Below are 26,249 nucleotides of genomic sequence, written 5' to 3'. Positions count from 1 at the left end.
TTTTATTTTTACCTCAATGAGGGCTATATATATAGTCCGTGCTTTGAGCCTTCAAGTTCAACATAAAGTTTTTTTATGAAAAATAATGCAGATGTATAACAATCCACCAATGCAAGTTCAGAAATGAATGCAGATCCTTTACTTTGCGATACAAACGCAATTCCCGCCATTTCCACTCACAATCGAGGCCTCCACAGTGACCGCGCCTCTTCTTCCTCCTACAACTTCGTCTCACCTCTTTCACTCAAAATGCATGAAATTCTGCCGCATGAAATTATATAGAGGCCTCGTCGGGGGGGATATAAGGTAGATAAGGAAGGCGTTGTAACAGAAGAATCAAAATAAAAGTGGAGGAACATAAGGAAATGGGAGCTATTCTGGACCCACAGCCAAACCCGACAAACCATTGCAATACACCCCGAACGTCTAGCGCCACCACAAACTACACCATGGAATTGCAGCTGGCGTGGTTTTTTTAAACCATTGATATTAAAATAAAACGTAGCCTAAAACCACCGGGATTTTATGCTGATTCCGAATCTGTGTCTAAAACTTTTCTCCGATGTGTAGTTCTTGAGTTATAAGCGGACATCCAGACAGACACACACACACACACACACACACACACACACACACACACACACACACACACACACACACACACACACACACACACACACACACACACACACACACACTCCTTTATATATAGAGATAGCCATATATATATATAGCCATATATATACATATATAGTCATATATATTGTTACGGACCGCGGATAAGATGTTGGTTTGCCGAGCGGATGGCACCGCGGCCCTAACAGTTACCCCGACTAACCCGATTCCTGAACGTTGGCCGAATCGCGCCACAGATATTCAATGGGGAAAAGACTAAAGCGAAGGATGTGAAGAAGAAGAAGAAAGACAAAGGGTAAGGAATACAAATATAATTTATTTACTATTTACAAGACCAAAAAAACCAAGGAGAAGGAAGGATAATAAAATAATTTACAGAAGAGGCAAGGCGACACAGCGAAACTTAGCTTAACTATACAGGCTTAATTAATACCCAGGGACAGAACAAACAAAGACAGACTCACGCGGGGAATGATGACAGGAATGGCAGGAGGTGGATGGCTGGAGGGAGAGGAAGGTCCACTGGAACTGGGTCATGGTCGGGCCGGGTGCGGCAGCTCCGTTCCTCCGCGGCCACGGTCGGCACCGCCGTCAACGCCCAAGCTGCGGTCATGCGAGCTGCCGCGGGACGAGCTCCGCCGGTCGAGTTAAAGCTGCCTGGTGGAGCCAACGCTGCTTGGTGGAGTTTAAAGCTGCTGGTACTGCTCGTGGTACTCCTCTTGCTTGCTCTCAGGACTCTCTCTCTCAATGCTTGCTCTCAGAACTCCTTCTCTCAATGCTTGCTCTCAGAACTCCTTCTCCCTCCTCTCTGCTCTGCGCTGCTTGTGTACTGCCAACTCTCTGACGCACCTCTCTTTGCACGTCTCTCTTCAAAGGCTTCCGCACGCGCTCTTTATAGCGCCTCAGGCGATCAAGCCGCTGGTGTCCAGGACATGCCCATCGGTGAGCTCACCTCGGCCCTGGTTGGTCGAGCGACCTCCCGACCCCGCCCTTAGAGGAGGCATTGGCAAGGCCATGCCTTGTTCCCGGCGCTGGGCTGACTCCTCCCACCTTCGGCTCCGAGATCACCTCGTGGCTAATGGAGTCTTGGGGTGAAATCAACAACCCACAGCTGTAGCAAACCTGACAAACTGCCCAGTGCAGTTGGCAATTGAGGCTTGGAGGGGATGTAGTTGGCAATTGACTATAAGGGAATGTGAACGGAATCTACTCTTATTTCACCTGGTGCAATGGAGTGTCATCTTAATGGAAGACAAGGCCTTACCCTAATACACATAATAAGGAAATAAACTACTGAACAGGGATATTATGGTGTCCTTCATGTATGCTTTATGGAACTAACTACGGGAACGCCCTTTGACCTTTATACAACACTGGAGTAAGGAGGGCGATATTTTAACAACAATTTACACAATAACAACAACAAAAAAAAAAACCATTCTCATATCCACAACAATATATATAGCCATATATATACACATATAGTCATATATATATATATAGCCATATATATATAGCCATATGGTGTGTGTGCATCCCGATTGATCACGGTGTGTACCCCGATTTAGAATAGGTACACCGTATCCCTGCGCATCGTAGGAGCGTGACCAAGGGTTGGCGTCAGGAAGGGCATCCGGCCATAAAAACATTGCCTCAAACAGGGAACCCCGCAAGGCTAACACCCGCTCTAGCGGCGAAAATGGCCTTAAAACGATCATTCATATATATATATATATATATATATATATATATTGTTGTGGATATGAGGACTGTATATATATTTTTTTTATTGTGTGCTGTATGATTATTATTATTGTTGTTGTGCTGTGCCTCCTGCCTCCGGAGCTGTGTAAGATCAAAAGGGCGTCCCATAGTCCACAAGCATACACGTCAGCCAATCATAGGATATTCATGTTCGATAGTTATATCTTATTCTGTGTTTTAAGATAAGGCTGTGTCTCCCATTAATTGAAATACTCCATTGCACCAGTGAAAGAGAATAGATCCCCTTCCATTCCCATCCCCAAAAATCCCCATTTCCTTCACATCCCCCCTTTCGTGATTGCCGACCCTCGATTGCCATATTACATCCCCTCTCGTCATTGCTGAGCCTCGATTCCCAATCACCTCCCCTCCAATAACCGCCATTGACCACGAGGCTCGAGTCAGGGAAGAAAGGCGTGTCTCCACCTCGTCAGAGGAGGGGAGGGGCGCGCCCGCCCGTCGTCGTCTGGGGCGGAGCCCGAGGGTCGCGCGACCAACCAGGGCCGCGGTGAGTGACCCGGTAGGTGTGCCCTCGGAGTCGGCGGCTTGATTTCGCTGGAGGTGATAAAAGCGACTGTAAGGGACTGCTTTATCAGAGAGGCCTTGGAGATGAGCATGAGATGAGAAGAAAAAAAGAAGAAGAAAGAGAGATGCACTCTGGGTTGGTCGGAGAAAGAGAGAGAGAGAGAGGAGGAGTTGGTCGCACCGAGAAAGAGAGAGAGAAGAGTTGGTCTGAGTCGGTTGCAAAAGGAGGGTCAGTGGTCACAGTTGGTTGCGGTGGTGAGGAGTCGGTGGTGAAAAGCGAGTGAGACAAGTCCTGGGAACGCAGCGGACGGAGGCCGCAGCCGCAAGACCACCCAACCGCCAAAGGGGGCCTGAACGGCGGTTTGGAGCAGGGCCAAAGAGGAACGGCGGCTGCTGAACGCGCCGGTTGTGCTGCGGGACCCCCCTTGGACCTCTCCCTCTCCCTCCAGCCATCCACCTTCTGCCATTCCTGGCATCCCCCGCGTGAGTCAGCGTTCTGTTTGTTCTGTCCTGGGATAAGTTAAGCCTGTAGGTAAGCTAAATTTGCACTGTGTCACCTGCGTCTTATGTGTTGTAAATAAAACTTGATTGCTCCTTTTTGCTTGTGTGTGTAAATAATAAAACCCATTACTCGTCTGTACGTCTTCTCGTTTTATTCCTTTTCCTCTTTGCATTCGTCGTTTTTGTCTTTTCCCCTCATTGAGCAGCTGCGGTGCGATCCGGCCAAAGTCTGGGTGAATCGGGTGAGTTTTGTTAGGTCGCGGTTTTAAACCACCGCTCGGTCTATAACATCCTAACCGCGATCTATAACAATTGGTTGTCAGGAGTTGGATTCGAACCTGGGACTAAATTTATTTAGCCCAAATTTTGGACACCAATTGTGTTAGTACTATAACAATTGGTGTCGGGGAGTGAGATCGACCCGGAGCGCGCTTCACGCGCTCAAAATTATAAAGTACGAAATTTGTTTTGTTTTAAAGGAAGAGCCGAATTTTGAAATCGCGCCATGGCTGTCCAAGGCGACGGGATGCCGGTGGGAGAGATAGAGGGGTTAGAAGTAACCCAGGACTTCGGGGAAGAAAGGGAGGAGGAAAATGGCAATGTGGTTGCGGGAATTTCAGGTGCACAAAATGGCGCTCTAGCGCACGTGATTACAGCGGCGCCACATTTAGCCACGCCCATGGTCGCGGTAGTCGAACCGGAGATGCCAATGGATTTGAACCTTTTTTTTATACAAATGAAGGCCCTTATGGCCCAGAATAGTGAGCGATTGGAGGGCCGGATGGATGCTCAGAGTGAGCAATTGGGGGTAATGGGGAACCGGATGGATGCTCAGAGTGAGCAATTGGGGGTAATGGGGAACCGGATGGATGCTCAGGGTGAGCGATTGGAGGGCCAAATGGGGGTAATGAGGGACGAAGCGAGGGGTACTGGTGAGGGGTTAGACAGGAAATTTGGGAAGTTAGACAATAATTTTGAGGGGTTAGACAACGGGATAAAAGAGGTAAAGAATGGGTTAACGGGGGTGGAAAACAGAATGGCTGCCCAGGAGAATCAGTTAGAGGGGGTGAAAAATGGGTTAATGGGGTTAGAAAATAGGATGGAGGACAAATTGCGGGAAATAGGGGAACAATCCGCCCGGGAAATCGAACAGATGGGGAACCAGATGGAGGAAATACGACGAGGGGTGAGTGAGGAGGTCTCGGGGCTACGCGAGGAGGTAAAGCGAGGCGAAAAGCGTATCGAGAAAGAAGTGAGGAATAATACGGCTAAGTTACAAGGGGGAATAGAAGATCTGACGGAGGAGGTGGAGCAGCTGACAGAGGGACAAACTAAGTTAGTGGAGCAGGTTCAAAAGAACACTGCGGTACTAGGAGGGTTAAAGGCGACACAAAAAGAAATTAAAAACGAATTAATAGCGACGCAGAGGCAATGTCAGATGGTACGGGAGGAACTGACAATGAGGGTGGAGGAGGTGACAGAGATAATGGAGACAAAGGACCGGCAGGTGAGGATGCACATAGAGACGGTCACGGTAGCCTTAGAGGACGAACTTGAGGGGACGCACCGAGAAATAAAAGAGGTTAAACAAAAACTAGAGGAAGTGGGAGAAGAGGTGAGTGAAATTAAGAAGGGACGGACAGAAACTAAGAGGGAGATAAAGGAGGAAGTCATGGAATATGTACAAGGTCTGTGTTCAAATCATGATGTGATGCTCACTAACCAAATAAAAAGTTTGCAGGTGGCAAAGGAGGTGCGACGAGGTACGGAGGTGAGTGGCAATGTACATGATGTGAGGGGAGATTCAGTCGGCTTGGGGATTGGTTTGGATCCGGGTGTTCGTGAAAGGCCGTTGGTGAGGTGTGTGACAGGACAGGTGTGCGAAAAAAGAGGTGTGCGAGAATGTCCGACCATGGGGTGTGGGAGGAAAAAGTGCACGCCGAGGAGTGAGTGTACCGTCAAGAGTGAGTTGGTCGAAGCGCGTGTGCGAGGGAGCACAGGGAAGCGCGGTGTGGTGAGTGTTACGGAGGAAGTAACGAAGAAGTGTGCGTGGGAGGATGCGCGAGAAAGGTGTGTAACGGACGGGTGCATGGGGAAAGCGCATGCTGTCAAGAGTAAGGGAGAATGCATGCCTGTGGTGAGTGTTACGGAGGAAGTAATGAAGAAGTGTGCGCGGGAGGATGCGCGAGAAAGGTGTGTTACGGACGGGTGCATGGGGAAAGCGCATGCTGTCAAGAGTAAGGGTGAGTGCGCGACCGAGAGTGGAGGTGAGAGTAGTGAGAGTGAAACGGAGCGTGAGTTGGTTGTGGCAGGTGAGCGAGGATGTACACCTGGAATAGAAGGATGCACACCTGGAATGGTAGAGCGTGAGTGGGAATGCACGCTGGAATTGGTAGTGAGACACGTGGTTGGGTGTGCGGGTGAGAGCACACCTGTGATTGTCACAAAGGAGGTGACCGAGAAAGGGGCGTGAAGAGGTGTATTGGTGAGGTGTGCGAGCGACGAATGTGTGCCAAGGTGTTCGGTGGTCAGGTGTGTGACCAAGTCGATGGGCGGAGTGAGTGTACCGGGGTGTGTAAGGAAAGGTACGAGGAGAATGGGAACGGCTGCATGTATGAGCACGAAAGGGGTAGCGTATGCATGTAAGCCTGCAGGTGAGGCGTCGACGATAACCGGGTTAAAGGTTAGGTCGACTTTTAGCCGGATCGGGCCCTCGGTGCGTGCCGGGCTTCGCGTGCCGCGAGAACCAGCGGAGATCCGAGCCACGGCGGGTTCGAAAGGACCGCCGTGCGCGATCCACGCTGGGCCTCGCGTGGAGCGGCCGCGTCCGGGCTCCACTAGGCGGAGCGGGCAGCCCGATAGGAAGGGTCGTCATGGCGACCACTTTCTATTGAGACGTGCCGGCAGGTCGAGATCGGGACATTGGATGGCTCCACGCCGAAGTGGTGCATGGGATCTCGGCCCGGGTAAGCCTCCGTCCCTGCCCCGAATGCGGGACGTATCCAGCCGCTGGCACAAAACGACCCGCGTTCATTGCTCGGCTGTACGAAGCCGGGCTGTAGATGTGAATTGGCGCACCGAGAGGATGTAATAAGTAGACGGGTGATGGTGATAGTGATAGTGATTTAAAACGAAATTTAGAAAAGTGAATGGAATTGGCAGTAAATGGAAAATTTTTGAATTGTTGGATTTGGACGAGCGAAATTGGTAGTGAGAGACCCCCGATGTGGTGGGATGGCAAATCCACCATCCCTCACAGGTGGGGGCAAAGGAGCAATAGCTTATGGGGTGTATGGCAGTGAAAACTAGCCCGGGTGGGTTAGGATATGGTGTGTAGGGATCTAGCGAAGATGACCTTAGGTAACGTTAAGTTTAGTTAGTGATTGATACCTGTAGTGGGGACGCAGGTAGTTTAGTGTGGATGATAATGACGTGGGAGCGCAATAGTTTAAAGGGACGACTGGGAAGCGCAAGTTTCAGAGGGGAGTAGTTAGCTGAGATGATGCCGTGCGTGTGAGGATTGAACAGGTGAGAATGGAACAGGTGTGATTGCACAGGTGTGCAACTGAACAGGTGTGTGGAGCAGTGTATGAGTGAGTGATGGTGATGTGTGTTGCGTTGACCAACTGGTCCAGAAAGAGGAGGAGGGTGCAGGTGGCACCAGGTGAGATTGCACAGGTGTGCAACGACAGGTGAATGAAAGACAGGTGTATGGAATAAATGGTATGGAGTAGTGGAATGGATGGTCGTGGAGTGAGTATGGCGGAAATTGTGGAGTGGAGTGGATGGTGCGAAGGTGTGAATGGGGGAAGAGTGGACCCCCATCACGGATACCCGGGGCGGGTAGTGTAAGTGTTAGGTAGAGGGTATAGGTAAATTGTAGTTGGATATTGGCATCTGTGGTGCGGGTGACAGAATGGTATGTGGATGGGTGCGTTGGTGTTGTGGAAATGGCTGGGCGTGTAGCCTGTTAGTGTGTGTAGTTGTTTGGGCACTCCACCACTGTAAGGATGTCGGCCAGGTGAGGCCGCAGGTGGGCTCTGGGAGCCGGTAGTAGTTGTGTGGATGGGGCCCGAGGATCCGGAGGACGGACCCGGGTAGCCCAGTGCCAGAGGGCACCATGGGGTGACAGAGCCAGGAGAGGGGCTGCCCCCAGTTAGATAGGTTAGGGTGAGGAGCTAGGTAAGCTCGGGTGGCAACTACAGTGGTGGAGGTGTGCAGGTGGGTAGACCTGTTGGGAGAGCTACACGTCGCGGCCCAGAAATTGTGCGAGGGCACCGGGAGATGAATCGGGGGAGTGAGACCCCAAATTGAAAAGCACCACAGTTTGGCCAATGGGAATTGGTTTTTAGAACCCATAGTGTAAGAGGGCCAATGGTTTGGCCGGAGAAAGACCCCGGGTAGTGTAAAGTGTGTTAAAGTCATTTAGAGGATAGTTAGGATGAAGGATCTCCTCGCACCATCTGCACCCACTCACCGGAGGTGACAGGTAACTCCACACCATGCCATGTTTTATTATTTTTTATTGTGCAAATGTTTGGAATGTGAGACGCATCATGACGTGGGTGTGACATTGTGCTTTGATGTTCCATCTCTGCCTCCTTATGAGGATTGATGATGAATTGATGATGGCAAATTTTTGAAGTAGAGGGATTGTGGTGACGAATTTGATATAGGGGAAATATGGGGAAGACGTGACAGTAGTGACGAATTGGTAATGTGTAGGTTTTGTACATATGGGGTAAGGGCAAGGGTGGGCTCGGTAACAGGGGGGTGACGTACGGTAGGGACGAGCTTTCTCACTTCGCCCTCCATACGCATTTCGCCTTGCATTGCCCTTTTTGATGTGTACCCTTGAGACCTTACCCCTCGCTCATCTGTCTTGTCCCCCCTTTTTGTCTCCCACATGAGGACCTGAGCGCCGTTGGGCGCCGAGGGGAGCGTGCGTGGGTCGGCCATTGTGCGCCCGAAATTCCCAGAACCAGCTGTCTGCATCGATGCACCACATTATGGACCACATGTCTGTGGCCGAGCACCACCTATGGACCCCATGGGTTGGGGCATGGCCCCTCTGCTGGAACCGGCCATGAGGGCCCGAAATCTTGCTGGCGGACCTTGGCCACAGGGCACCGATGCCCCACAGGTGAACCACACTAGTCGGCCCTGTGGGCCATAAATAAAATAAATAAGGACACATTGGGCACACTTTATTGAAAATAGGCCGCCAGTAAGCAAAGCAAAATGAAAATGACAACATCTGGAAGACAAATAATAATCACCAGCAGAGGGAGCCGAAGAGCAAGAGACACCTGCAGGGTTAGGGGTTGTTGAATTTATTTTATTGATGAACAGTGGTGACTGCACTGATTGGTGCTTGAGGGTGTGTTGGTGCGTTATAGGTGCTTTCATGGTGCATTGATGCAGAGCAGACTGTCTCCCCCCCAGAAAGAACAATTACAGGTCCTGGGTTAGTTTTGTAAATAAAAGCAGAGTCATTGTAAATAATGCTCCCCACCGTCAGTGTATAGTTTGAAGACCATTCCGCAATTCGGTTAACTGTGGGCGAAAGTCTGTTAGGCAGGGTGCAATGGAGCAGCGGGACACATTTATTTATGTTTAAACTGTCGCACTCAGGGTCAGGTTAAAAATAGAGGGAACTACACCTACGTGTCACGCTAAAGCTAAAAGTTGTAGGCCCGGGACGTGCCTAAGAGGAGGAGAGTGCAGTGTTGTGGATATGAGGACTGTATATATATTTTTTTTATTGTGTGCTGTATGATTATTATTATTGTTGTTGTGCTGTGCCTCCTGCCTCCGGAGCTGTGTAAGATCAAAAGGGCGTCCCATAGTCCACAAGCATACACGTCAGCCAATCATAGGATATTCATGTTCGATAGTTATATCTTATTCTGTGTTTTAAGATAAGGCTGTGTCTCCCATTAATTGAAATACTCCATTGCACCAGTGAAAGAGAATAGATCCCCTTCCATTCCCATCCCCAAAAATCCCCATTTCCTTCACATCCCCCCTTTCGTGATTGCCGACCCTCGATTGCCATATTACATCCCCTCTCGTCATTGCTGAGCCTCGATTCCCAATCACCTCCCCTCCAATAACCGCCATTGACCACGAGGCTCGAGTCAGGGAAGAAAGGCGTGTCTCCACCTCGTCAGAGGAGGGGAGGGGCGCGCCCGCCCGTCGTCGTCTGGGGCGGAGCCCGAGGGTCGCGCGACCAACCAGGGCCGCGGTGAGTGACCCGGTAGGTGTGCCCTCGGAGTCGGCGGCTTGATTTCGCTGGAGGTGATAAAAGCGACTGTAAGGGACTGCTTTATCAGAGAGGCCTTGGAGATGAGCATGAGATGAGAAGAAAAAAAGAAGAAGAAAGAGAGATGCACTCTGGGTTGGTCGGAGAAAGAGAGAGAGAGAGAGGAGGAGTTGGTCGCACCGAGAAAGAGAGAGAGAAGAGTTGGTCTGAGTCGGTTGCAAAAGGAGGGTCAGTGGTCACAGTTGGTTGCGGTGGTGAGGAGTCGGTGGTGAAAAGCGAGTGAGACAAGTCCTGGGAACGCAGCGGACGGAGGCCGCAGCCGCAAGACCACCCAACCGCCAAAGGGGGCCTGAACGGCGGTTTGGAGCAGGGCCAAAGAGGAACGGCGGCTGCTGAACGCGCCGGTTGTGCTGCGGGACCCCCCTTGGACCTCTCCCTCTCCCTCCAGCCATCCACCTTCTGCCATTCCTGGCATCCCCCGCGTGAGTCAGCGTTCTGTTTGTTCTGTCCTGGGATAAGTTAAGCCTGTAGGTAAGCTAAATTTGCACTGTGTCACCTGCGTCTTATGTGTTGTAAATAAAACTTGATTGCTCCTTTTTGCTTGTGTGTGTAAATAATAAAACCCATTACTCGTCTGTACGTCTTCTCGTTTTATTCCTTTTCCTCTTTGCATTCGTCGTTTTTGTCTTTTCCCCTCATTGAGCAGCTGCGGTGCGATCCGGCCAAAGTCTGGGTGAATCGGGTGAGTTTTGTTAGGTCGCGGTTTTAAACCACCGCTCGGTCTATAACATCCTAACCGCGATCTATAACAATATATATACATATACATATATATACATATACATATATATACATATACATATATATACATACATATATATATACATACATATATATATACATACATATATATACATACATATATATACATATATATACATACATATATATACATACATATATATACATACATATATATACATATATATACATACATATATATACATACATATATATACATACATATATATATATACATACATATATATACATATATATATATACATACATATATATACATATATATATATACATACATATATATACATATATATATATACATACATACATATACATACATATATATATATATATATATATATATATATATATATATATATATATATATATACACATACATATAATAAACAGGAAGTAAATTCCTGCATGGGGCTAGAGTGAAAAAATTCTGACATCCCAGGACTCGAACCTCTGAACCTCATCACTTACATGGTGACAGCCCACTGAGCTATTGAGTCTCCGGGATGTCTCACACTAACACTGCGAGCTTTATAATGGCCGATGTCTTATGTGCCTGCTAGGCAGACCCCGGATGCGAGTGTTTGTATGGGTATGTAAGTGTGTGAAAGTGCATTGAAGATGAACTCATCTAACAATTTAATAATACCTCATCACATATATATATATATATATATATATATATATATATATATATATATATATATATATATATATATATATATATATATATATATATATATATATATATATATATATATATATATATATATATATATATATATATACAAATATATACATACATACATACATACATATATATATAATTATATATATATATATATATATATATAAATACACACACACACACACACACACACATACACACACACACACACACTTTCCTAACTGGTTTGGTTTGTTGGTTTGTCCATTGGTGACTATTTTTTTTAATGTTGGTCAAAATTGGGGTTTTTGAAACCAGAAATGGGAAACCAAAGCCTGTGGTTGGGATTTCCAATGGAGAAAAAGGTAAAACTTCTGGATTTAGTTTACGAATCGGAAATGCTTTCTCATCATCTGGGCAGAGTTGGGAGGATGATCAAATATTTTGCATCACAGAAAATTATTTGCTCAATTTGAAGAAGATGGACTGAATATATACATAATTCTTTTTCAAATTTTAAACGTTATTGTTTTGCTGAACCACCCAATATGGAGTGGTTAGGGTCACACATGACGTCACATCCCCCAAAGGTCAAGCACATCCTCCATCAAATCCCTGCCATCAAGCACCGCAGTTCATGCATCATTGACGTCCCCATTTTCATCAATCAATAACTTTCTCTAATGTTGTACAAAGGTTAATGGATAATATTTAACAATTTGTTGAACAATATAACAACACTGCCAGTGATTGAAAACAATCATGTTATAGTTTGTCGACAATCACCTCTGTCCATATCAGCCAAGTGTGTGTAATGCTCTACTTGTACATATATAATCATTTCAGTTTATCATTACATTGATCTGAGGTTCATGGAGGAGCTGGTACATAAATCACATGCAAGACAAAAACTCAATCAGTGGAGATCAATGTACTTTTACATTAATTACACAGACATTTGTAGACAGTGGCCAAATACATATGGTAAGTGGGATTTGAACCTGGTTCCTTGCATCATAGGTGTAAAGAGATGCAAGCACAGACAGGCCAAGGCAATTTCAGTTTTTCATTCAAGTTTTACTTTAAGCTTCAAGCTCCATCACCTGAGAAGTACAAAGTTCAATGTGCAAGTTGTACTTCGCTGACCCCTTACGTCACCACCACATCAGGCCAATCGTTCAACAGAACCATGCAGCGAACCGTCCAATCACAACGCAAACATGCAGCTTTCAGCAAATCAAGCCCGAGCACAGCACGGACAAGCGTTACGCCTAGGTCCCCCGTCGGTGAAGTGATGTGAGTTGACAAAGTGGAAGACGCAGAAAACATGCTATGATATGATATTTCGCTCACAAGGTTCAGACATACATGGAAGCGGCCATCTTGGATTTTGACGTGGCGACCCAATTTTCAATGGCGTTCTTCCTTATGCCTAGATACACCCACACACCAGATTATAAGTTGGTACTTCGCTTATTTTTCAAGATATTCCACTCACAAGGTTCAGACATACATGGCGGCGGCCATCTTGGATTTTGACGTGGCGACCCAATTTTCAATAGCCTTCTTCCTTGTGCCGAGATACAACCACACACCAGATTAGAAGTTGGTACTTCGCTTATTTTTCGAGATATTTTGCTCACAAGGTTCAGACATATATATGGTGGCGGCCATATTGGATTTTGACGTGGCGACCCAATTTTAAACAACATTCTTCCTTGTGCCGAGATACACCCACACACCAGATTAGAAGTTGGTACTTCGCTTATTTTTCGAGATATTTTGCTCACAAGGTTCAGACATACATGGCGGCGGCCATCTTGGATTTTGACGTGGCGACCCAATTTTAAACAGCGTTCTTGCTTGTGCCGAGATACACCCACACACCAGATTAGAAGTTGGTACTTCGCTTATTTTTCAAGATATTTCGCTCATAAGTTTCAGACATATATATGGTAGCGGCCATCTTGGATTTTGACGTGGCGACCCAAATTTCAATAGCGTTCTTCCTTATGCCGAGATACACCCACACACCAAAATTAGAAGTTGGTACTTCCCTTAGTTTTCAAGATATTCATCTCACAAGGTTCAGACATACATGGCATCAGACATACATGGCGTCGGCCATCTTGGATTTTGACGTGGGTTGCACCCACACACCAAATTCGAATGCGGTCCTTCGCTTACGCACGCACGCCCGCCCGCCCGCACGCAAACACGCACGCCCGCACGCACACACTGACGGACGGACGGGAAAACCATTGTCCCCCTTTCGCTCCGCTGTGCGCCGGGGGACAAAAATAGCCGACAAGTGATTGGCCACCCACAAGCACAATGTTGGTGATTGTACTGCTAAACGTGCCAGGTGCTAGAAATATTAAGAGTGATGAATAATGAGTCCATCGAATCAAAGATAATCAAAGACAGCAATGGTCGGGATCCGTTTGCCTTCTTTGTTCGTCTGGCTTTGTGGATTCCCCAAGAACCAAAGGGCTAATCGAAAGAAGACTCGTTATTTCCACCCAACTGTGACCAATAGGCAACCTTGAGCGTTGTCCAATGGACACGTGTGTGTGTGTGTGTGTGTGTGTGTGTGTGTGTGTGTGTGTGTGTGTGTGTGTGTGTGTGTCTGTTTTATTTGCAGATATTTTCGTTAATGGAAGTGTTTATAAGGATCCCTTACCGTTCTGACATAAATCTATTAAGAGATAGAAATTACTCAAGAATAAACACAACATAATCTATTAAGAGATGGAAACTACTCAAGAATAAACACAACATTGTAGCGGTTACCGGAAGCATGACACAATCACCTTGCACCGGCCGATGACGTAACAGGCGGGCGGTTACTTGCCCGGACTCGCCCGGACGTGTCCGGACTTGCCTTGCCCGGGCGGACTCTCGATTTGCATACCATGCCCCGTTGAGAGGCGTGGCTGACTTATTTGCATACCACGCCCCGCCTGAGAGGCGTGGCTTTTGTGTGATGAACGTTTGATATAAATTGCCGCCCGTGTTAACGGGCTATTCAGTGCTTTTGAGTTCTTTCGAGTTGAGCTAAAATAAATATCTCAGTGAAACTTCGTTCCTGGTGTCGTCCATTTTGTCCGGCTTTATTGTGCGAGCATAGCTCCACAATTGGTGACCCCTTTTCAAGAACATGGCGATGGAGTCATCTGTAGCTTCGAAGCTCCCTGGCTTTTGGGAATCGCACGCGGCCGTCTGGTTCGTCCAAGCGGCTTCTCAATTCGCCCTGCGGAACATTACGGAGGACACGACGCGCTACCACTATGTGGTCTCCGCGCTTAACGCCTCCACTGCTGCCCGGGTCCTGAGCTTCCTACAGAACCTGCCGAACGCCGCCAAATACAGCGCGCTCAAAGGCCTACTCCTCGGTGCGTTTGGACTCACGGAGACCGAACGCGCGCGACAACTGCTCGACCTACCGGAGCTGGGTGAGGCCCGTCCATCCGAACGCATGGACCACATGCTTGCTCTACTCGGTGACCACAGCCCAGATTTCCTCTTCCACGAGCTGTTCCTCCGGCAGCTACCCGGGCAGGTACGATTAGCTTTGGCTAATTCGCCCATCACGGACCCTCGCGCCCTGGCCAAGGAGGCCGACAAATTTTTCTCAGCCAGGCGACACGTCGGAGCGGCCGCATGGCACCCTGGGCCGACCGAAGCAACGCCCGCGCCACGACCGGCGCCACCACCGGCCGAGTTAGCGCCACTGGCGGCAGCGGCCGCCGCGACGCCCCGTCGACCGAACCCGACGCGACCGCCGGAGCCTCCACCAGAGCGGACCATGTGCTACTACCACACCAGGTTCGGGCAGAAGGCCAGAACGTGCCGCCCACCGTGCACTTTCGGCAGGTCGGGAAACGACCAGGCCGGCGCTCGCTGCCTGCCATGAGCGTCAGCCATTCAGGCAGCCTTCTGTTTGTCACGGACACAGCGTCCGGGCGGCGTTTTTTGTGCGACACCGGCGCTCAGCTGAGCGTGATACCCACCTCGGTGCAGGACAAACAGGCCGCCCTTTGCGGCCCTGCCTTGGTCGCCGCAAATGGCTCCTCCATCCGCACCTTCGGTTCGCGCAGCGTCGCATTCTGCTTCGGGGGCCAGCGCTTCAGGTGGGACTTCATCACGGCGAACGTGCCGATGGCCTTGCGGGGTGCAGATTTTCTGTGCACGCATGGGCTTTTGGTGGATGTCAAACGGCGTCGGCTCATCAATGCGGAGACCTTCAGCTGGCTCGCTTGCTCATTGAGCGGCTCCACACCAACCAAGCTAGCCTGCGCGCTCCTGGCCGCGGACGATTTCACCCGCCTGCTCGCCGAGTTTCCCGCCCTCACGCAGCCGACGTTTTCGGCCGTCGCCGTCAAACACGGCATCGAACACCACATCCCGACCACAGGTCCACCGGTCTACGCCAGGGCTCGTCGCCTCGACCCGACCAAACTCGCCGTGTCGAAGGCGGAATTCGACGCGCTGGAGCGATTGGGCATTGTGCGGCGCTCGAATAGCGAGTGGACCTCGCCCCTGCACATCGTGCCCAAACCGGGTGGCGGATGGCGACCATGCGGCGATTACCGCCGCCTCAACGACGCCACCACCCCCCAACTGGTACCCGATACCACACATACAGGACTTTTCCGCCTGTTTGGCGGGGCGGGTGATCTTTTCCAAGGTCGACCTCATTCGGGGCTACCACCAGGTACCCGTTCGGCCGGCCGACGTGCCGAAGATGGCGGTAATCACACCTTTTGGCCTCTTCGAGTTCCTCCGAATGCCGTTCGGCCTTAACGCGGCCCAGGCCTTCCAGCGGCTGATGCACAGCGTGCTGCGCGACCTCACCTTCCTTTTCGTCTACTTGGACGACATTCTCGTCGCCAGCTCTACCCGGGCGGAGCACCTCATCCACCTGCACACGCTTTTTGAGCGCCTCGGCCAGCACGGCCTCATCATCAACCCGGCGAAATGCCAGTTTGGCGTAACGGCCGTCGACTTCCTGGGGCACCGCATCACGAAGCGCGGTCCCGTCCCGCTGCCTACCAAGGTGGAGGCAGTCACAAGTTTCCCGTGCCCCCGCTCCATCAAGGCCCTACAGGAATTTTGGGGATGGTAAATTTCTACCACCGGTTCGTGCCTCGCGCCGCCCAACACATGCGCCCCCTGTACGAAGCCCTCCGGGGCAAGCCGGCCAAGCACGACGTCGCCTGGACCAAAGAGATGGACGAGGCGTTCACGGGCGCAAAGCTGGCCCTCGCCAACGCGACCATACTGGCGCACCCGGCGCTTGACGTACCCATCGCCCTCACCACGGACGCTTCCGACTACGCGGTGGGCACCGTGCATGAACAGTGGGTGAACGGGGCTTGGCAACCGCTGGCCTTCTTCAGCCGGCAGCTTCGCCCTAACGAGCGCAAGTATAGCGCTTTCGACCGCGAGCTCCTCGGCCTTCACCTGGCCGTTCGCCACTTCCGCCATCTTTTAGAGGGCCGCCCGTTCACGGCGTTTGTGGACCACAAACCCCTGGTCTTCGCCATGGCCAAGGTTGCAGAGCCGTGGTCTGCCCGCCAGCAGCGCCATCTCTACGCCGTGTCCGAATTTACGACGGACATCCGGCACGTCGCGGGCAAGGACAACGCTGTGGCCGATTACCTCTCCCGGTCCGGTGCGAACGCCGTCCACCTCGGTGTGGACTTTGCCCGCATGGCGGCCGACCAGACTGCTGACCCCACGGTGCAAGCCCTCCGGACAGCGGACACAGGCCTGCGGTTGGCCGACGTCCCCTTCGAGGACACAGGCACAGTTCTCCTGTGCGACGTTTCCCTGGGCCAACCTCGCCCCATCGTGCCCACCGGATGGCAGCGGCACATTTTTGACGCCCTCCACGGCCTTTCCCACCCGGGCCGGAAAGCGTCGCAGAAGCTCGTGGCAGCGAAATTTGTCTGGCACTGGCTCCGTGAGGACGTCCGCGACTGGGCCAACGCCTGTGTCGCCTGCCAGCGCGCGAAGGTCCACCGGCACACCCAGGCCCCGTTGGCACCATTCGACGTGCCCGCGCGGCGCTTCAACCACGTCAATGTGGACCTGGTGGGCCCCCTTCCCTCCTCGCGGGGCTTCACCCACCTCCTCACGATGGTGGACAGGACCACCAGGTGGCCGGAGGCCGTCCCGCTGGCATCAACAACATCCGCCGACGTGGCGCAGGCCTCCATTGGCACCTGGATTGCCCGTTTCGGTGCCCCCTCGGACATCTCCTCCGACAGAGGCCCACAATTCACCTCCGAGCTTTGGGGCGCGGTCGCCCAGGCCTTGGGGGTCAAGCTACACCGCACCACGGCCTACCACCCCCAAGCCAACGGCTTGTGCGAGACGTTCCACCGCTCGATGAAGGCCGCTCTCAGGGCCAGCCTCCAGGACGACGGTTGGGCCGACAGGCTCCCGTGGGTCCTATTGGGCCTCCGAACAGCCCCTAAAGAGGACCTCCAGGCTTCCACCGCCGAGCTGGTCTACGGCCAGCCACTGCGCGTGCCGGGCGAGTTCATCCCTGGTGCCACCGGCCCCTGGTCCACGGCTCGCCAACGCTCGGTCCTCCAGGAGGCCGCCAGGAGATTTGCCCCCGTGCCCACGTCCCTCTACGGCTGCCCCCAACCCCACGTGCCCCCAGCACTTCGCACTGCGGAGTACGTTTTTATCCGGAACGACGCACACCGGGGACCACTCCGGCCGCCGTACGATGGACCTTTCCGGGTCCTGAAGAGGGACGACAAGTCGTTCATCATTGACATCGGCGGCAAACCGGACCGCATCTCCATGGATCGCCTCAAGCCGTCCTATATTGGACCTCGACCAACCTCCACGGTTGGCCCTTCCTCCACGACAGGGCAGTCTCCCGTCAACCAAGCCCCATGCCCGACCATCCACCGCCACGCCACCTACCACCCCCACACGAGTCGCCAGGGGTCGTTTCGGCCGGGTCATCAAGACCCCCCTCAAACTGACTCTCCCGGTGCAAGTCAATTCTGGGGGGGCGCATGTAGCGGTTACCGGAAGCATGACACAATCACCTTGCACCGGCCGATGACGTAACAGGCGGGCGGTTACTTGCCCAGACGTGTTCGGACTTGCCTTGCCCGGGCGGACTCTCGATTTGCATACCATGCCCCGTTGAGAGGCGTGGCTGACTTATTTGCATACCACGCCCCGCCTGAGAGGCGTGGCTTTTGTGTGGTGAACTTTTGATATAAATTGCCGCCCGTGTTAACGGGCTATTCAGTGCTTTTGAGTTCTTTCGAGTTGAGCTAAAATAAATATCTCAGTGAAACTTCGTTCCTGGTGTCGTCCATTTTGTCCGGCTTTATTGTGCGAGCATAGCTCCACAACATAATCTATTAAGAGATAGAAACTATTCAAGAATAAACACAACATAATCTATTAAGATATCGAAACTACTCAAGAATAAACACAACATAATCTATTAAGAGATAGAAACTACTCAAGAATAAACACAACATAATCTATTAAGAGATGGAAACTATTCAAGAATAAACACAACATAATCTATTAAGAGATAGAAACTACTCAAGAATAAACACAACATAATCTATTAAGAGATGGAAACTACTCAAGAATAAACACAACATAATCTATTAAGAGATAGAAACTACTCAAGAATAAACACAACATAATCTATTAAGAGACAGAAACTACTCAAGAATAAACACAACATAATCTATTCGGAGATAGAAACTACTCAAGAATAAACACAACATAATCTATTAAGAGACAGAAACTACTCAAGAATAAACACAACATAATCTATTAAGAGACAGAAACTACTCAAGAATAAACACAACATAATCTATTAAGAGATAGAAACTATTCAAGAATAAACACAACATAATCTATTAAGAGATAGAAACGACTCAAGAATAAACACAACATAATCTATTAAGAGATAGAAACTATTCAAGAATAAACACAACATAATCTATTAAGAGATGGAAACTATTCAAGAATAAACACAACATAATCTATTAAGAGATGGAAACTACTCAAGAATAAACACAACATAATCTATTTAGAGATGGAAACTACTCAAGAATAAACACAACATAATCTATTAAGAGATGGCAACTACTCAAGAATAAACACAACATAATCTATTAAGAGATAGAAATTACTCAAGAATAAACACAACATTGTAGTGGTTACCTTATGCACATGTCGCGGTTAACTTATTCACTTATCCGCATGTGATGGTTACCATTACGATGGGTTTGGTCTAACCCACGCACACGGACGTTTGGTTGTGTCGTCGCGACGCACGCGCGGCTGTTGGAGCCACGCCCTCCGAAGAGGGTGCTTGTTTTATATAAGCCGTTACGACTTCCGTTCGTTAGCAGTTGCTGGAGATTTCTGTACAATAAACTACCTTTTGTACCCAACGAAATGGCCTCTTCTTATCGTCTTCGGCAACCGCTAAACTGGTGACCCTGTTGCCCCCGAACGTATTCGGGGGCCGAATGAACATGGCAGGATTGCGACCGCAATTTCTTCCACACTGGAGGGGCGAACCAGCTCCGGGACCCTCCGAAGGACGCCGTTACGGGGCGTTGGCGGCACGGCTACTTCGTCGCCTTCGCGCACACAGGCCGAGTACGGCTACTTCGTCGCCTCCGCGCTCACAGGCCGGGCACCGCTGCTCGTCGCCTTCGCGCACACAGGCCGAGCACCGCTGCTCGTCGCCTCCGCGCACACAGGCCGAGTACTGCTGCCCGTCGCCTTCGCGCACACAGGCCGAGTACTGCTACTTCGTCGCCTCTGCGCACACAGGCCGAGTACTGCTGCTCGCCACTCCTACTACTGCTCCTACGACGGATCCCGAGGCTGATGCTGCTGCTCGCCACTCCCGCAATTCCTGCTGCTGCACACCTCGTGGGCGCCGCCACGCCCCGCCCACCACTCCCGCAACTCCTACTACTGCTCCTACGACGGATCCCGAGGCTGATACCGCTGCTCGCCACTCCCGCAATTCCTACTACTGCTCCTATGGCGGATCCCGAGGCTGATGCTGCTCATCTCTTGCGCACGCACGGCTGCTTTGTTACCTTCGCGCGCACTGGTGCTCGCCACTCCCGCAATTCCTACTGCTGCAACTACAACTGCTACCGCTGTTCCACCCGTGGCCCGGCTCTATTCCACCCGCGGCCCGGCTCGGTTCCACCCGCGGCCCGGCTCTGTTCCACCCGCGGCCCGGCTCGGTTCCACCCGCGGCCCGGCTCTGTTCCACCCGCGGCCCGGCTCCGTTCCACCTGCGGCCCGGCTCCGTTCCACCTGCGAACTACGTACACGCCCGTGGCGTGCCTTCTGGGGGGGCGCATGTAGTGGTTACCTTATGCACATGTCACGGTTACCTTATTCACTTATCCGCATGTGACGGTTACCATTACAATGGGTTTGGTCTAACCCACGCACACGGACGTTTGGTTGTGTCGTCGTGACGCACGCGCGGCTGTTGGAGCCACGCCCTCCGAAGAGGGTGCTTGTTTTATATAAGCCGTTACGACTTCCGTTCGTTAGCAGTTGCTGGAGATTTCTGTACAATAAACTACCTTTTGTACCCAACGAAATGGCCTCTTCTTATCGTCTTCGGCAACCGCTAAAACATCATCTATTTAGAGATGGAAACTACTCAAGAATAAACACAACATAATCTATTAAGGGATGGAAACTACTCAAGAATAAATGAGCAATGAAATGAAACTGTGTCCCGACCAAAACAAAGGACCCAAACATCGAGCAGAAAATATTTATCAACGTTATTGCGTGGATTATAATTGTTGCTATTGAGAAGTCTAGACGAGATCCAGAGAAAGCCAAAGGCGCCTTTGAGTACATAAGAGGGGATGTAGGGTAGCGGAGAAAGGTGGGAGGGCTTGGAATTACTTTTGGGAATCTTGAAGGGAAATGAATGGAGAGGAGAAAGGGAACTTTGTCAGAGCGGCGTTTCGAGATCAGTAAAAAGATGCCTTACCGGTTGAGTCAGTAATCTCACATGACTTACAGAAAATAAAGTTAGTAATTATTTGACTTCACCAACCCAGTTTTGGAGAAATTCAAACAGAATGGAGGTTATAACACCTTCAGGCTGCGAGGATAGCCTGGAGTAGAGGGAACGCAAACTCAGTCATCTAGCCTGGGTTTGAATATCGACGGAGCTATAAACTATCATCCTGGCGTTTGAGATGCAAGGCGACGCATCAATGTGTCTGCCATCCACCGTGAGGATGTTAAGCCGGAAGACCCATCTGCCAGCCATGCTTGTTTGTGGAAGTTAAAAATCCCACTCAGTATTTTTCACAAAGAGTAGGTGAGTTATCGCTGGCACCCTGAACAAATTAGAAATGTAAACCCAAATCAGCTTCATTCAAATTTCAGACTTGGTCAGCCAGTTCATTAAAGACTTGGGCCAAAAAAAAAGAAAGTGACTTCCTCGGCCAAACCGAGACACAACAATCTTACAAGCACAAACACTGAAAGAAAGAGACAGACAGACAAAAGAAAGAAAGAGAAACGTACAAAGACAGAGGGGACATACGAGAATACAAAAACAGAGAAGACACACAAAGACAGAGACATGCAAAGATAGAGGAGATATGCAAAGACAGAGGAGACATACAAAGATAGAGGAGACATACAAAGATAGACATACAAAGATAGAGGAGACATACAAAGATAGAGGAGACATACAAAGATAGAGGAGACACACAAAGATACAGACATACAAAGAATCTCAACCAAAAACACGCTCCCGGATCTCTGCTTACACCGAAATCCAGTGTGGTACGTGCAATTACCCAAGATGCAGTTCCACACAGAATGCAAGCAAGTTCAATTTATCATTTTTGTGACAAAGTACAGGTGGAGGAGGAAGTTAAAAAACAACAACAAAATAATACATAAATAATAAAGGAATAAAACAAGACACGGCCATTGAGTTGCTCAATTGTGGAGAGAGGCATTCCTGGATACACAAGCACAAGATCAGCTGGACAGAGGTGACGCAAACAATATTATTCGCTGCATTCTGGAAATGTTTCGACGAATCAGTGCAAGAGTCCATAAAATGGAGAAAAGAAACACGTCTCACACATCGCCTCACAAAATCACAAATTTTCTCCTTTTCCCGAAACAGCTTAACCATAACAATCCAAACCCCGCAGGCAGAAAACAACTTGAACCGACATGCACGACCGTCCAAGATCTTCAAAGAGAATGCAATTGTTATTTGCTCCATTCTTCGTTGGCTTCTTCTTCTATATCAACCCGAGTCACAATCCAACAACATTACTCATCAAATTGCTCCTGCTTTGCTGGAATCATGGGATTCAAAGGACAGTCACACTTTTGATCCCACGATAGCTTCTTAGCAAATAGGCACAAACACCCGCACCCGCACAAGCGGTCATGCAATAGAGGAAGGAACAATTGGGTAAAGGAGGCCGATGAATAGGCACAGGAGAAAGTGCCACAGTTTAGCAAACTCTCATCCGATGAATCATTCCATCTTCGCGCCATTACGTGCCTTTCCTTTTTGGCATTTGGAAACCGGACACACAAACTTCATTGTCAATGGCATTTCGTAACAATGACGTCTCTCCTCGATCCCACCACCACCACCAGTGTTTAGCACCCAGCCCAACCCCTTGTCTGTCTTCCCACTCCAATCCCGAGATCACGATTCCTCCAGGTACCAAATCTAGACCTCGCTCGCGCTCCAACCCAACTCACCTGTTCGATCCTCCACCAACTCGTACTTGGTCTTCACCGTCAATGCATCCGTCTCTAAAATCCTCGCTCCCCTCGCTCCCCTCGCTCCACGTACCGAACCGGTTGACAACAATTAAAAGCACAGTAATTAACGCGGTACCTGTCCGAAGAAGGATCGCCTCCCAACCAAAGCCCTAACACCTGCTTTTGTTACACATCGAAACGAAACGAATCCACTTCCACTCGCCGCTTTGGAAATCTCCCATTTTTTTAAAAGGAGACTCGCTAAGCCACGGCCACGCTCTCCAGCGACCAGCGTCGAATTCCAAAAGTTTCTCTCCTCCACCGGCGAACTTACAAAACACGCCTCCGCAATGACGTCACCAAATGACACGCGGCAACGTCATCGCGGCCAAGGATCGTGGATGGTGCAAGCCTTTTGTTTGCGTAATTTTCTTTCCAATTGCACTTGACAAAAGTGGGATTACATTTGCTACAACTTTACTCAAGGTGCGTTTATCGCAATACTTGCGTGTTATAAATGTTGTGAGGCACAAATTTAAATCTTTCATGAATGAAACGTACACGGAATCCTTTTATCTGACTGATGGGGGATTGCAGTCCTAAATAAGGTATCCGAGAGGTTCTTGAGGGGTGCTCGAGTTTCTCGAAATAAAAATTATTTATTTCTTTCTCAAATAAAATCCCACCGCAGTCTGCAACTGTCCGCAGCGCCATCTGGCGGCGAGAAGCTCGTAAAACAACCACAACCATCAGGCCAAGCGAAGAATGGTCTTTTTACCTGCCATTTCATTCATTACCTTCGCAAAAGCGGAAGGTTATGTTTTGATCGCTGTGTATTTATTTGTATGTCTGTGTGTGTGTGTGTGTGTATGTTATTCGCATAACTCAAAAAGTATTCAACCGAATTGCATGAAATTTGGTGGGATGATTGGTTATTATACGGGACACATTTGATTAGATTTTGGGAGCAATCGGGTCAAAGGTCAAGGTCAAGGTCACGAAAAGGTCAAAATCGTATTTTTACCATAGCGCGGTCAATTTTTATCCAATTGGCATGCAACTAATGCCAAAATGTTCAGAATTCAATGCCCGATCTTGTGATATACGACATGACCCAGTGAAGACATTACCCTTGTTAGCGGTTGGGGGTCAAAGGTCAGGGGGGTCACGACCTTGCAAAATGTGCGTTTTTTGTCATAACTCGGTCAATTCTTATCCGATTTGCATGAAATCAGCACCAAACTGTTCACTGTTCTGTTCCCTACACTCCCATGCCAAGTACAGAACAGTAGCTGCGGCGAAGGTATGCGCTCTACCGAGTGCCCGTTCTAGTTGGGTTATATCAAGCTAATTCATCGCAAATTATTACCAACAGGCTACGAAGTCCATTTGTGACGTCTCGGCTTTTCCTTACGAGTCGGCACAAATTGACTATTGGCCAACATTCTGGATTTCAAGACAATTGTCATTCCCAGCAAGTTTTTGGACAACATGGCGATGGCTCTGGGAGAAACAAAATGAGCTCACGCGTTTGGATTTCCAAGTCAGGCAAGACAGATCAGAAACCTCGTTCTTCCTCCAGAAAGTGAGTCTCTTCCTGTGCTTGAACCACCGGCCTTCTTGTAAATCTGGAGCAGCAAATAGGTGCGGCATTGTGCAGCTGAACACTTTTGTCTGAATTTCCTCTATAAGGTTTTTCTGGAATGCGTTTGTGTCGATGAACGCTCCGGTGTATGTAATCTATCCCATAAGAGAGCCGTTTGTCTGTCTGTCTGTGTGTTGCCATGTCGTCAAACTTTCAGAGCTTCACCAGTGAGTGTCTGGGGGGAGGGGGGGTTTAGGGGAGGGGGGGTTTAGGGGAGGGGGGGGGGTTTTGAAAAATTTGAAAAAAAAAGTTTAATTTTTAAATGATCCCATCTTAACGACCCCATTCCTTCGTGGGTGTAGGGAAGTGTTTTCGGCACCCACAAAATTCCTGCTAGTATACAGATGAACCTGCAATTTGGCGTTCAGATTATGTAGCTACCGCCTTTATTCATACAACTTGCCATGATCAGTCTTTGTTGTCCAAATGCATATTGTGCCCCGAGTCGTTCAAAAGTTGGCCTATAGGTTGTTGTTGCTGTTGTTGTATAGCCCCAGACATTTCTCTCAAACAAGCCCACTGTACGGAGACAGCCGATCGATCTCGCAGCAGCGACCCAGACATCCCCCACATCTAGGATACCTCTTCCTTCATGAAGTCAGGGCAATTACAGGGTTAGAAAGAGGGAGGGAGAGAGAGAGAAGAGAGAAAGGACCGGTCCAGGGGACCGATCGGCAATCTGACAATGACCGCACTGCCCTGACGAATCTGGGCAGCAGGGAAGAATGGGGAAGATTTGGCCACCGACTTGCATTGGGGGGGGGGGGGGGGTACAACCACCGCGAAGAGTCATCCCCTATAGCTGTTGGCCTGTAGGTAGGATCATTTTGGGGAGTTGCGTCCTATTAGCTGATGCGATGCCACCTGTACCTTAAAGTGGGAATTTGTTCTAGATTTCAGATAAGTCACCTATTCCTTGTCAAAAGGCATTGTGGTATCTTTATCGGGCACCAGCTAATGCGAGCAGGCAGGATGCCCCGCTTAACGTCCATCTGAGGGACAGCACACTTTTGTGAAGTACCACTGGCAGCTTAGTATCGGCTCGGGGATCAAACCCAGGCTAGAAAGCGAAAAGGTAATGAGCTATCTCTGCACCATTCAATCGGACTTGCTTACTAATGTCCATGCAATTCAGGTAAAAGTACAACTACGTCTCCTAATGCCATTGTCCTGCATATAGTTTGGGTACAAGCCCTACAATTTCCACCCCTCCTCCGAAACCCTCACAGACACTCACTGGTGAAGCTCTGAAAGTTTGACGTCATGGCGACATGACCCTCAAATAAATACAAAAATAACTGGATTGGCACTGGGTAGAGCGCATACCTTCACCAGGTTGACAGTTTACGTTTTGTATACCGTACCACTGATAGGTCAGATCTGCATCCGGACCTGTACCAAAATCGAATCGCTTGTTCTTGTCGCCTATCCAACTCAACCACCTAATTTGGCCATAAGTCGTCCATAACTTTTTAAGTATTGTGCTATATATCATTTTGGCCCCATCTTTCAATGGTGAAGAATCACTTGAGAAATAAAAAAAATTCTCAGAATCGGATCTTCACCAAAATCGAATAAATTCCTCGTTGTCGCACACCCAATCTGTCGACCAAGTTTCGTCC

The 26,249-nt window shown here is 49.5% G+C and overlaps 1 protein-coding gene across 2 annotated transcripts in view; it reads right to left on the bottom strand.

The window, feature by feature from the left end:
- LOC137438736 (GTPase-activating protein and VPS9 domain-containing protein 1) overlaps nt 1-23,248 on the bottom strand; it is a 154,243-nt gene extending 130,995 nt beyond the window's left edge. Inside the window, exon 1 of one of the 2 annotated variants that reach the window (XM_068134045.2) lies at nt 23,119-23,248. The gene's annotated coding sequence lies outside the window, so the exon portion shown is untranslated. The other variant, XM_068134043.2, reaches the window with a different exon arrangement.
- Between the last annotated feature and the right edge of the window lie 3,001 nt (nt 23,249-26,249).

Source organism: Myxine glutinosa, chromosome 13 (assembly GCF_964187855.1).
Source record: "Myxine glutinosa chromosome 13, kmMyxGlut1.1, whole genome shotgun sequence".
Lineage (NCBI taxonomy): Eukaryota > Metazoa > Chordata > Myxini > Myxiniformes > Myxinidae > Myxine > Myxine glutinosa.
This window is presented reverse-complemented; position numbering and strand designations above follow the sequence as displayed.